Source organism: Camponotus vicinus, unplaced genomic scaffold (genome assembly GCF_025532165.1).
Source record: "Camponotus vicinus isolate PSW18456_S1 unplaced genomic scaffold, iyCamVici1.0 SCAF_7, whole genome shotgun sequence".
NCBI lineage: Eukaryota > Metazoa > Arthropoda > Insecta > Hymenoptera > Formicidae > Camponotus > Camponotus vicinus.
Genome location: NW_028141979.1, coordinates 15573770 through 15587064, shown reverse-complemented (window position 1 = coordinate 15587064; position 13295 = coordinate 15573770). Strand labels below are relative to the sequence as shown.

Genomic DNA, 13295 nt, shown 5'->3' with positions numbered 1-13295 from the left:
TGCCGCCCCATCGCCTCTCCTACCTGGCGCGTATCCTGGAGCCACGCTCCAGGCCGTTTGCCAGGCGGTGGAGGCCCTTTCCACTGTGGGACGCCGTTTCCTCGTGCAGGGGGACGCACAGCTATGGACGCCACCCGTACACAGGGAGGACCGGCACCCACATCCCCCCCGGACAGAGGGCCCATCCGACTGGGCAAGTCCAGTCGGCCCCCCTCTGTCCACTGTGGGACGCTGAAGGGACGCACCGCACCGGGTCGACATCCTAGGATGCCCCCCCGGATACGGAAACGTCCCCCAGCCACCACATCCCCCCCACTGGAGATCCAGGAGACCTCATGCCACAGTGCACGCCCTAAGAAGGACGTCACCCCCAGACACAAGGTCCCCCTTCATCCCATCCCCCCTCGCAGCCCGAAGTCGCCATCCTCTCAAGCGGGAGCACCCGCCAAACCACCGGGATGGTAGGCCCCACCGCAAGCAGCAGGGTCATCCCTAACGGACCGGGCGATTGTAGTCAGGGCCGCCTACCCCTATGTGCATCAGGCCATGGTGCCCGGAGGGAGCGCAACCCCCCTTCTCTCCTCTTTCGGGGAGAGGAAGTGCAATGGACGCTCTTAGTAGGGCCCCGCCCGCCCAAGCCGGAACAGCAGTCTATGACCAACTGAACCGCCCCAGACGACCGGGACCCCTTAAGCTCCCCCACCACGTCAAGGTGGCGTCCATCGGGGGAGCGCTAACGGGACCCTCCTTCCATAAAAAATTTCCCCCGAGTTACCAAAAAAAACCTTTACGTGACCTTGACAACACTCTTCAAGGTCATACTGATATCGCCATGTAATGCGTTACTTGATACCTTACAACTTTTGTCTGAAATATTTTTGTCTGCCGCGCTCAGTTTTTGAGATATTCGGCTGATACGGGTGGTCTGCGACACCCTGTATATAATGATAATTATTATTATGTATATATCATTATTACGTATAATTTTTGTTCGAAATTCTTCGAGCATTAAAAGAAAAATTACGACTCGAGTAATTGTACTCGATTAAAAGGAGAGTCGAGGTCCGACCGTTCATTCGGCGCCCCTGGCAGCCGGTAACGAGATATCGCTTTGTCAGCGCAAATCCAAAAACAGCGCTCGTCCTTTTCAAAAGATCTAATAACAACAAATAGCTCGTTAGATCGTAAAATTCAAACGTTGTCTCAGTAAACGTCGAGTTCTTGAGAAATCTGAATCTTTCGAGAAGGGCTTGAGTATAAATTGACGCGATCGATGAGCTCTGCGCCTTTTGTCTAAAAGTCTCCGACGCGCTCATTTCGTTCTCGGATATTAAAAACGTTCTTTCCGTTGCTCGCGGAATATATCGATTCTCTCCATTGCTTGCGGATTCAAAATTCAGCTCGAATTTTTCGATCTTTCTTTCCTTGTGAATTAATAAGTTTATTTTTTTTCGCTCGGTCGCCGTTATCGTGTGCCCCACTATTAGTGTCGCTGGCTGGGTGCTGACCGGAGTTTTTCGTTGCGATTTGAAAACTCGTAGCTCTTAAAACAATACCGTTTCTTTTTTTTGTGTGTATGTGCTTTATTGTGATCGAGAAGAATGAAGAAAAGTGTTTTGTGACGATATATGACTCGTTAATTTTGTTGTCTGATGATCTGCTGTTGTCCTGTCCATCGCTCCGGTCGCAACATTAAACAATTTTTAATTATATTGTATTTTATATTATTGTTTAATTTAATATAAACTGTTATAAAAATTAATATATAATTTTTTTATTAAATATATTAATGTGTGTGTGTGTGTGTGTGTGTGTGTACATATATGTAAATGTAATACTAAGTATAAAAAAAATAAAATAAAAAAAATCAGACTTTTCATTTATATATTTTTACATATATTTCTCCTCTTCTTGTCATTCATTAAAAAGTATAAGATATAACATAATTAAAATAAAATAAAATAAAAATAAAACAAAGTATAACGATTTATTTATATTTGTATATATAATATAAATGGGTTTAAATGGGTGAGATAATTTGTTCGAAAATCATAAAAATCATCCCGGATTAAATTTCGCATAAAATTTCAAATAATCTATAATTCGAGAATTCGAATTTGACGGGCATCAAGAATCTTCTCGAGCTTTCGATCCTTCAGAAAAACTCGACCGTTCCCGTTATCTCGCATTTTTTCATCGCTCAGGAGACGCTGGTCATAAACATTCACAATAACATTGTCAACCGTCGACAAAATCAGCGTAGCGTACGGGCATGCGCGCCCATACGTCACGATCAGCTGATTGCCAATCAGCTGATCGAAAAAGGTTGCGCGCATGACAATTAAAGAATTGTCAACGTCAGACCTCGAATTTCGTGTTCACTTTCACTTATTACTGCACTTCACATTGCGATTCTTGACGTTCACAACCATTCTTGAGTTTCATTACACTCGCGAGATCATTCATAAAATCACTCTGTACATTTTCTCATTATTCACCACTGTATAAATCTCATTACATTCACACGTTACTTATTCTCGCGAAAGACTCGAATGAACTGAGCAACACGTGCCTTTGTACTACGTCACTATCGCATTCCATTCATTGATTACGATTAACAGCTCATCGATGGAACCGTTCGCGACACCTGTCCGTACACGAACACACTCACAAATTTCGTCATGTACTGACGAGGCGGGCGGGATGTTCGAAAATCATAAAAATCATCCCGGATCAAATTTCGCATAAAATTTCAAATAATATTCTATAATTCAAAAATTCGAATTTAACGGGTATCAAGAATCTTTTCGAGCTTTCGATCCTTCAGAAAAACTCGACCGTTCCCGTTATCTCGCATTTTTGTATCGCTCAAGAGACGCTGGTCATAAACATTCACAATAACATTGTCAACCGTCGACAAAATCAGCGTAGCGTACGGGCATGCGCGCCCATACGTCACGATCAGCTGATTGCCAATCAGCTGATCGAAAAAGGTTGCGCGCATGACAATTAAAGAATTGTCAACGTCAGACCTCATCGGCGGCCAATTGTACACGGCGCTCTGAGGTCACCGCTAAAGTACAAAATTTATTGGTCCACGTCGCAACGGGCCCAAAATTCCGCTCGCTATATAACGGGCACCGCACGTGAGCACGATGAAGTCTCGCACTTTTCGAAAAACCGCATTGTTCGCTAAACCGCATTTATCGCTCAACCGCTTTTCGTCAAACCGCTTCACTTCGATCAAACCGCTGTGTAAAAACCGCTCTATAATCTGAAAAAGATTAATTCTTCAGACTCTACATATATACATATTTCTTTCTGTTTCTTAAGTTATAATTGTGGTGTCGTGCAATAAAAATTAAAAACACAAAAAAATTACGTGTCGTGGCTCGTCTTTATTATTAATCGTGTGGTGTCCTCTTATAAAACTTTGTCGCATCGCGCCTCTCGCAACGACGCGTTCATTCGCGAATATTTTCTGGTCCTTCGAGCCGGATTATCATCCGCATCCGCAGTTCGTGGGTGAAATTCTCGTGTGCCGTCCAGTGCGCGAATCGGAACAGAAAGACAATCAGTGAACATGAGTGTCGACTTGAAGGCGTTGCTCGAAGCACAGAACGACATCCACGGACGAATGTCTCGCTCCGTGGACAATCTACGCAAGATGGGCGTCTCGAACATCACCGCCGAAGCCATCCAAGCTCGGCTTCACCTCCTCGAGACTGTGGAATAAGTTCGAGGCCCATCACGAACTCATAAGGACAGCGCTGAAAGATAAATATCTCGAGAGTGAGTACGCAAAAGCTGACTTTATCGATATTGAGGAATTAACTTACGTGACACAGCGGAGCACGTTAGTCGGGTACGCGAACAAGCTCAAAAGCGAGCCGTCCAGCGCGCCCAAAACCGAGGCTCACCAGGAGCACGCGCTCAAGACATCGTTGCCGCGGATAAAGCTCCAGACGTTCTCTGGCGCGTACGGAGATTGGCCAGCGTTCCGCGATATCTTCCTGTCCATAATAGGGGAGAATCCGTCAGTCTCCAACGTAGAGAAGCTGCATTACCTCCGTACAAGCTTGCAAGATCCTGCGGAAAAGTTAATCCGGTCATTACCAATTGTCGGGGGCAATTATGAGCGGGCGTGGACGATTCTGAGCTCGCATTACGAGAATAAGCGAGAGCTCATTCGCGCCAACTTCGCTGCTTACACCGCCGTGCCGAAAATGAAGGCCGCGACCGCCGCCGAGCTAAGTCGCATTTACAACGCCGCCACGACTGCCATCAACGCTCAGGAAAGCATTGACAGGCCCATCGCCACGCACGGGATGGACCTCTTTAATCACTTGCTCGTCGAGCGGTTCGATCCACTAACTCGGATGGAATGGGAGTCCTCCGTACGCGATTCCGTCGATCCGCCGAGTAATGCCGTCCTGATGGATTTCATATCCAAGCAGATCCTCACACTCAACGCCGTGCAACCGAACTCCGTCGCGAAATTCGGAGAAACTTCCCGGTCCGCGAAATCGCATTTCGGGAAGCGCACATCCGACTCCTCGGCGTGCGCCGCATGCAAGGGGAAGCACTCCCTCATGCAGTGCACGGAGTTCAATTCGAAAACCGCGAGCGACAGAAAGAACTACATGGAAGCAAACAGATTGTGCTTCAATTGTCTCGGCAATCACTTTCTGGCCAAATGTCAGTCTGTGAAAACTTGCTTCACGTGCAAGTCACGACACCACACGCTGCTTCACGACGCGTACTCATCCGCCGAGGTCAGTTCTCTTTCCGCCGTGCGCCCAACCGCAGACCTCAAGGCGATCCTTCTCGCCACCGCTCGAGTGACCATCACCGATCACCTCGAAAGACCTCATGCGGTTCGAGTCCTGATCGACCAGGGGTCCGAAGTGTCCATCGTCGGGGAAGCCCTGGCGCAAAGGCTGCGCCTGCCACGCTCTCACAGCTCACTGGCGATCGTCGGGATTGGAGGAGCCCGCTCAGGAACCACTCGGGGAAAGATAACGATGGCACTCTCTTCCGGAGTAACTGGAGTTACTCACCGTCGCCGCTTACGTGCTACCGAGCCTTTCCGCGTATTCCGGGTCCACAGCGCGGGCCAAAATCACCTGGCCGCATATTCGCGGTCTCAAACTGGCGGATCCTCGATTCCTGGATCAGGATCCGATCGAACTCCTACTCGGCGCCGACGTGTGCTCATCCATACTGGAACAAGGACTCCGCAAGGGTCGAACGGACGAGCCCATCGCCCAGAAGACCTCCCTGGGTTGGATTTTATCGGGAGGCCTTAGGACTGCATCGCAGCACGACACCAGAAGCTCCCACCAATGCTCGGTCGATCACGAGCTGAACGATCTGGTGCAGCTGTTTTGGGAGCAGGAAAGAGAGCCCGCCGCTCCCGTCGCTCTCACTCCTGAAGAGAAGAGATGCGAGGACCTCTTCACCCGCACGCACACACGCACCAGCTCAGGACGGTACGTCGTCAGGCTACCGTTCACTGGAGCACCGCCTTCTCTCGCCGAGACCCGCAAGCCAGCCGAGCGTCTGCTCAACACAATGGAGCGCCGCTGCTCAAGAGACGCTCGATTCGGCAATCTTTACCGCAGCTTCATGCAGGAATACGAGGACCTGCAACATATGGGGGTCATTAGAACCTCATCCGCATCAGAAAACACCGCTAAGTGCTACCTACCGCACCATGGAGTGCTGCGGGAAACAAGCACAACGACGAAGCTCAGGGTCGTGTTCAACGGCTCACAGCTCACGACCTCGGGCACCTCTCTGAACGCTAATCTGTTGACGGGCGCCAACCTCCTGCCAGTTCTCACCGACGTGCTCCTCCGTTGGCGCTGGCACCACCATGTCTTCGTGACGGACATGGAAAAAATGTACCGCCAAATTCTCATCCATCCGGAGGACCGCGACCATCAACGGATACTCTGGCGACACCGTGCCGCCGACGACGTCCGCGAATACTGCCTACGAACGGTCACGTATGGCCTGGCTTGCGCGCCATTCCTCGCCATACGGACCCTACGCCAGCTCGCCGACGACGAGGGTCTGCGATATCCGCGTGAAGCTGTCGCGCTGCGCCGCGATACTTACGTGGATGACGTCGTCACCGGAGCGAGCACCATCTCGAAGGCCACCACATTACAGCAGGAGCTACGCAGTCTCTGCACGGCGGGCGGGTTTCCGCTTCGGAAGTGGGCGGCCAACAACCTCAGCATCCTGGCTGGAGTCCCGCACGAGCACCGGCTCACCAGCTCACCGCACTCTTGGTCACACGAGAGTCACGCGACACTAGGTCTGCACTGGCACCTGGCCAGTGACCACTTCACGTTCTCGATGCAGGCGCGTCACTTCACGGAATTCACGAAAAGGCGCGTCCTGTCCGAAACCGCACGGCTTTTCGATCCACTAGGTTGGCTCACTCCAGTCACCATGCGAGCCAAAATTCTGATCCAGTCCGCCTGGCTGAAGAAGTTGGACTGGGACACTCCTCTTCCATCAGCAGACGCACTATCTTGAAGGAACCTCCTCTCCGACCTTCCGCACCTGAACGAGATCAGGGTCTCTCGCTGTTAGGCAGCGACGGACCGCACGCACAGGTCGAACTCCACGGGTTCGCCGACGCCTCGGAGCGAGGATACGCCGCGGTGTACCTCCGCTCCACCACTGGAGATCACACCGCACTTTGCTGGCTGCCAAGGGCAAGGTCGCTCCTGTGAAACCAGTGTCATTGCCGCGACTCGAGTTGTGCGCGGCCACCCTTTTGACGAACCTCACTCTTCACACGCGCACTCTTCTAGGTCTGTCCACAGCGCCAGTCTTTCTGTGGTCTGGCTCCAGGGTCACGCTGCACTGGATCCAAGGACACGCCTCTCGCTGGAAGACCTACGTGGCCAACAGGGTGTCGCAGATCCAGGTCCAGCTACCCGAGGCTCAATGGCGACATGTGCCGGGACGAGACAATCCGGCCGACTGCGCCTCCCGAGGAGTCCAACCAAGTGACCTGATCGGCCATCCGCTATGGTGGACAGGACCATCCTGGCTACTGGGGGACAAGGCATTTTGGCCAAGCGACGACTGCGTCTTGCCAGACGCGGAAATGCCGGAGCAACGAGCCGTCGGCTCGCTCAATGCCATCGGCAAGGCCGTCGCCGAGCCAGACATCCTTCTTCGCTTTTCATCACTGCACCGGCTATTCAGGGTGACGGCTTGGTGTTTTCGATGGCGACGCAAAGCCACACGGAGGACGCACAACTCCCCCGACACCGCACAATCACACGAGCCACAGGAGATGGACGCAGCGCTGATCCGCTGGATTCACTCGGCACAGGCATTGCACTATCGCACCGAGGTCTCGTCGCTGAGCAGGAATCGCGCCGTGCCATCACGTAGCTCGCTCCTCGGACTAAGTCCATTCCTGGACGACAGCGGCGTGATGAGAGTCGGGGGGCGACTCAAACACGCCATCCTCTCGCAGGATGAACGTCATCCGATGGTCGTCCCGCCAGACCCCTGGCTGGCTCATCTCCTCATGGATTCCTGCCACCGTCGAACACTGCACGGAGGGGTGCAACTCACCCTTGACTTGCTGCGCCAGCGATTTTGGATCCCACGAGGCCGAGCCGTTGTCAAAAAGTCAATCCATCGCTGCGTCACGTGTACACGATGACGAGCCGCAACACCACAACCGCTGATGGGCAACCTTCCGCAGGAAAGGGTAACTCCTGCCCGTCCATTCCAGCGTACCGGGGTTGACTACGCCGGTCCAATCCTTATCCGAACCAACAAGGGGCGAGGACATCGAGCAAACAAAGGTTTCATCTCTGTCTTTGTCTGTCTCAGTTCCAAGGCAGTTCACTTAGAGGTAGTCTCCGACTACACGGCTGAGGCGTTCCTGGCTCCCTTCCGTCGCTTCGTTTCCAGACGGGGACTCTGTCACGAGGTGTTCTTGGACTGCGGCACCAACTTCATCGGAGCGAGCCGAGAACTCCGAGAGATGTTTCGCGCCTCAACTGCCGACGGCCGTCGCATCGCACGGGCAGCGGCTTCAGACGGCATAAGGTGGCGGTTTAACCCACCCGCAGTTCCTCACTTTGGCGGACTCTGGGAGGCAGCCGTCAAGTCAACGAAGCACCACCTCCGAAGGATCATCGGCGAGGCAACGCTCACCTTCGAGGAGATGACGACCCTTCTCACACAAGTGGAGGCGTGCCTCAATTCGCGCCCGCTGCAGCCACTGACCGACGATCCGGACGACTTGACGGCACTCACACCCGGTCACTTCCTGATCGGAGCTCCTCTTCTGGCCGTCCCCGAGCCGTCGCTAGCCACCGAGAAAGACAACACGCTGTCACGATGGCAGCTTCTTCAAAAAATGCGCGATCACTTCTGGGAACGGTGGTCGCGCGAGTATCTCCAGACACTGGCCTGCAGACCGAAGTGGCAGAGGAACGAGACCGGCCCCAACGTCGGCGACCTATGCCTCCTGCGGTCGGAGACGACACTTCCAACACGTTGGCCACTCGCCCGGATAACGAGACTGCACCCTGGGGACGACGGCGTGACACGCGTGGTCACCGTGCGCACAACATCCTCGGAGTTCGTCCGGCCACTTGCAAAGATCATCCTCATGCCGAGAGCCGACACTGCCTCACCTTCACCGCACTCGGATTCGTGAGCTTAAATGAACTCCGAATTTTCTTCATACACGTTTCATCCGCTCATTGTATATACCTCAATTGTATTATATTTCACGGTATCATATTTCCGGGAATCATACCGCGCGTAATCATATTTAATTATATTCAGGCACATTCAATATTATGTGCGATCCGCGAGCCGCGTTATCGGTTCCTTTTACTGTTCTCTTTCTCGCGTCAGAATTTCGTGTTCACTTTCACTTATTACTGCACTTCACATTGCGATTCTTGACGTTCACAACCATTCTTGAGTTTCATTACACTCGCGAGATCATTCATAAAATCACTCTGTACATTTTCTCATTATTCACCACTGTATAAATCTCATTACATTCACACGTTACTTATTCTCGCGAAAGACTCGAATGAACTGAGCAACACGTGCCTTTGTACTACGTCACTATCGCATTCCATTCATTGATTACGATTAACAGCTCATCGATGGAACCGTTCGCGACACCTGTCCGTACACGAACACACTCACAAATTTCGTCATGTATTGACGAGGCGGGCGGGATGTTCGAAAATCATAAAAATCATCCCGGATCAAATTTCGCATAAAATTTCAAATAATATTCTATAATTCAAGAATTCGAATTTAACGGGTATCAAGAATCTTTTCGAGCTTTCGATCCTTCAGAAAAACTCGACCGTTCCCGTTATCTCGCATTTTTGTATCGCTCAAGAGACGCTGGTCATAAACATTCACAATAACATTGTCAACCGTCAACAAAATCAGCGTAGCGTACGGGCATGCGCGCCCATACGTCACGATCAGCTGATTGCCAATCAGCTGATCGAAAAAGGTTGCGCGCATGACAATTAAAGAATTGTCAACGTCAGACCTCATCGGCGGCCAATTGTACACGGCGCTCTGAGGTCACCGCTAAAGTACAAAATTTATTGGTCCACGTCGCAACGGGCCCAAAATTCCGCTCGCTATATAACGGGCACCGCACGTGAGCACGATGAAGTCTCGCACTTTTCGAAAAACCGCATTGTTCGCTAAACCGCATTTATCGCTCAACCGCTTTTCGTCAAACCGCTTCACTTCGATCAAACCGCTGTGTAAAAACCGCTCTATAATCTGAAAAAGATTAATTCTTCAGACTCTACATATATACATATTTCTTTCTGTTTCTTAAGTTATAATTGTGGTGTCGTGCAATAAAAATTAAAAACACAAAAAAATTACGTGTCGTGGCTCGTCTTTATTATTAATCGTGTGGTGTCCTCTTATAAAACTTTGTCGCATCGCGCCTCTCGCAACGACGCGTTCATTCGCGAACATTTTCTGGTCCTTCGAGCCGGATTATCATCCGCATCCGCAGTTCGTGGGTGAAATTCTCGTGTACCGTCCAGTGCGCGAATCTGAACAGAAAGAACAATCAGTGAACATGAGTGTCGACTTGAAGGCGTTGCTCGAAGCACAGAACGATAGGGCTCGAGGGGCCAGAGAGGAAAGACGAAAAGAGACAGCGGCGCGGAGAGGTGGCATGTTCTCCTCTCCGCGTGCTCTGCGTGGCCAGGCCTGTATTAAATATATTACTTAAAATAAAAAAATAAATTATGTTAATATTATGATATTTATATTATATTAATATTATATTTATAATATTATATTTAGTTATATTTATATAATGAGGAAATAAAAGAAAATTACAAATAATTATTATTAATAATTATAAAAGTTAAGCACTTATAAACAAAAAATAAACATCTATAAATAAAAACTTCATCTATAAAAAACAAAAAATAAATCTATAAAAAAAAAAATAACAAATTTACTTCGACTAAAAATTTTCAATTGTTTATAAAAAAAAATAATCCTTATCATCCGTATCATTCTTCTTCATTGGATGGAATTTCTTCTTAAATTGTAGCGCTTTCTTTTTTTCTGAAACAAATATGATATTTATATTATATTAATATTATATTTATAATATTATATTTAGTTATATTTATATAATGAGGAAATAAAAGAAAATTACAAATAATAATTATTAATAATTATAAAAGTTAAGCACTTATAAACAAAAAATAAACATCTATAAATAAAAACTTCATCTATAAAAAACAAAAAATAAATCTATAAACAAAAAAAATAACTTTTAAATTTACTTCGACTAAAAATTTTAAATTGTTTATAAAAAAAAATAATCCTTATCATCCGTATCATTCTTCTTCATTGGATGGAATTTTTTCTTAAATTGTAGCGCTTTCTTTTTCTCTGAAACAAATATACACTTAATAGTGACATAGTTATTACAAATTATATTTTATATAATTATTTGATAAAATATATTTGATATAATAGTTTATAAGATATATATGTACATACCTATCTACTTAAAACATTAACTAAATGTTTCAGCACTCGCTCCTTGCGTTGCTGGACCCATCGTCCCGCCCGTGTGCCGCGTATATCTGCGTAACAAGTATATAATGTATTAATAAATAATTAAAAAATGTATGTGTGTGTGTGTGTGTGTGTGTGTGTATGAGTGTTTGTTTGCATGTATGTATGTATGTATATCTATGTATGTATTATTTACTACTTACAAGATCTTAAGCCTCTATGTCTCATGGATTGTCCAAAATGATGGTCCTGAGAGCGATCTCGCGAGCGACGAGAAGTGCGATCTCGCGAATGGCGAGAAGTGCGATCTCGCGACCGACGAGAAGTGCGATCCCGCGAGCGACGATCCCGAGAAGTGCGACCTCGCGAGCGACGATCCTGAGAAGTGCAATCTCGCTAGCGACGATCCTGAGAAGTGCGATCTCGCGAGCGACGATAATAACCTCGATCATCTGAATAACCAGCAGGCGATCGACCATCGCGAGAAGTGTGATTTCGTGAGCGACAATAATAAGCGCAATCGTCTAAATAACTATCAGGCGATCGACGATCGCGAGAAATGCGATCTCGCGATCGACGATCACGAGAAGTGCGATCTCGCGATCGTCGGTCGTGAGATCGACAATTTCGCGACTGTTGCTGAGCCTTCTCTGCATTTTCGACAGATTGCACATATTGGCCTAATAATCTGAAAAAAATTATAAATAATGAAATTAGAAATAAATAGAAATAAATAGAAATAAATAATAATAAAACTTTGAAATTACACGTATACATACATTTCTACTTCTTCTTCCTCGCCCTCTCCAAGTTTAGAATTATTATTAACAGAGCTGTAATAAAGAAATAGAGCTTTAATAATTCAACATCCACAATTCTATGTGTATCTTTTATATAGCTTCTGTATTGAATTCTAACAAAATTGCCACATTATGTTATGTTGTATTATTTTTATTATAATTATACTGCAAATATATAAACTTCTACATCACTATGTAAAAGTTTATATATTTGCTGCATGGTCATAATAACAAATAATACAATAACATAATGTGAGAAAAGTAGTTAGCACTAGGACAGTTCTAACGCAGGGATCTCAGGGGGGTGAGGGGCGAGGGGATCTCAGCGGCGCGGGGGAATGACGTCACGCAGGATGGAGGGGGAATGACGTCACGCGGGACGGAGGGAATTTCGGAGGCGCGGGGGCTGCGGGGCGGGGGACGCACGTATAAACAAAAATGGCGGTATTCCTATGAAGAAGATTTTGGGTCTCTCTCTATTCCTCCCTCTCTCTCGTTCTCTCTTTATCCCTTTATATTTCTATCCCTCTCTCTCTCTCCCTCTCTATCCTTCTATCCCTCTATCTATCTCTTTATCCCTTTTATCTCTCTTTCTCTCTGTATTATCGCAAGTATACAATATTAGTCATAAACTTATATTTTGAGATATTTCGGGGTCCGACGTTTTCGAGCAATCTGTGAATCATAGCGAGAACAACACATTTTTGAGATATTATACAATATTACCAGTTAACAAACAATATAAATAGAAGTATTCTTTGAAGGATTGGGTGGATGGAAATGCGTGCGAAGAAATTACGTCATGATTTTGTTACAATTAAAAAAATATATATAATTTATTTAAATGTGTATGTTTAATAAAAAGTATACAATATAAAAAAATAATAATAATAATATATAAAATAGACCGTCGGGCTATGTTGGGGAAGCCGTTTCTGAAAACAGAAGAAAACATACGCATTTCATTAGTTTAAATTATTTTAATAATTTATTTTAAAATACTTTTGATATATAATAAATTAAGATACTTACAATGTTATCCATCATCTATTTTAATTTGTGCAAGTAGGGCACATGTTGCAGGCCAATATTTGATTCAAAGATCTTCTGCACTCTTTGCATGACATATTTTCCAAATGTTCATAATATGTGCATCTATGTTCCCGAACAAAACCAGCTTCTAAGAACAGGAATGATAATCTGTAGAAGCACTCGGTACAATATTTGGACTCATCTTTCACATAGTAGTAAGATATACAACATATCTTCGTGTGATCCAATGCCATTATTTCAGTCAAGTCTAAATTTCGATGTTTAGTGTGTATTAGTTCATCACTACTATCACTCTCATAATCACTGTCTGCTATGGGTTCTATTTCTATTTCCTCGTCTGATTCATAGAGATTA

At 46.9% G+C, this 13295-nt stretch overlaps 1 pseudogene; it reads left to right on the top strand.

Annotated features, from left to right (window-relative positions):
* Window positions 1–267: 267 nt before the first annotated feature.
* Window positions 268–11780, top strand: LOC145974219 (uncharacterized; annotated as a pseudogene).
* Window positions 11781–13295: the final 1515 nt, after the last annotated feature.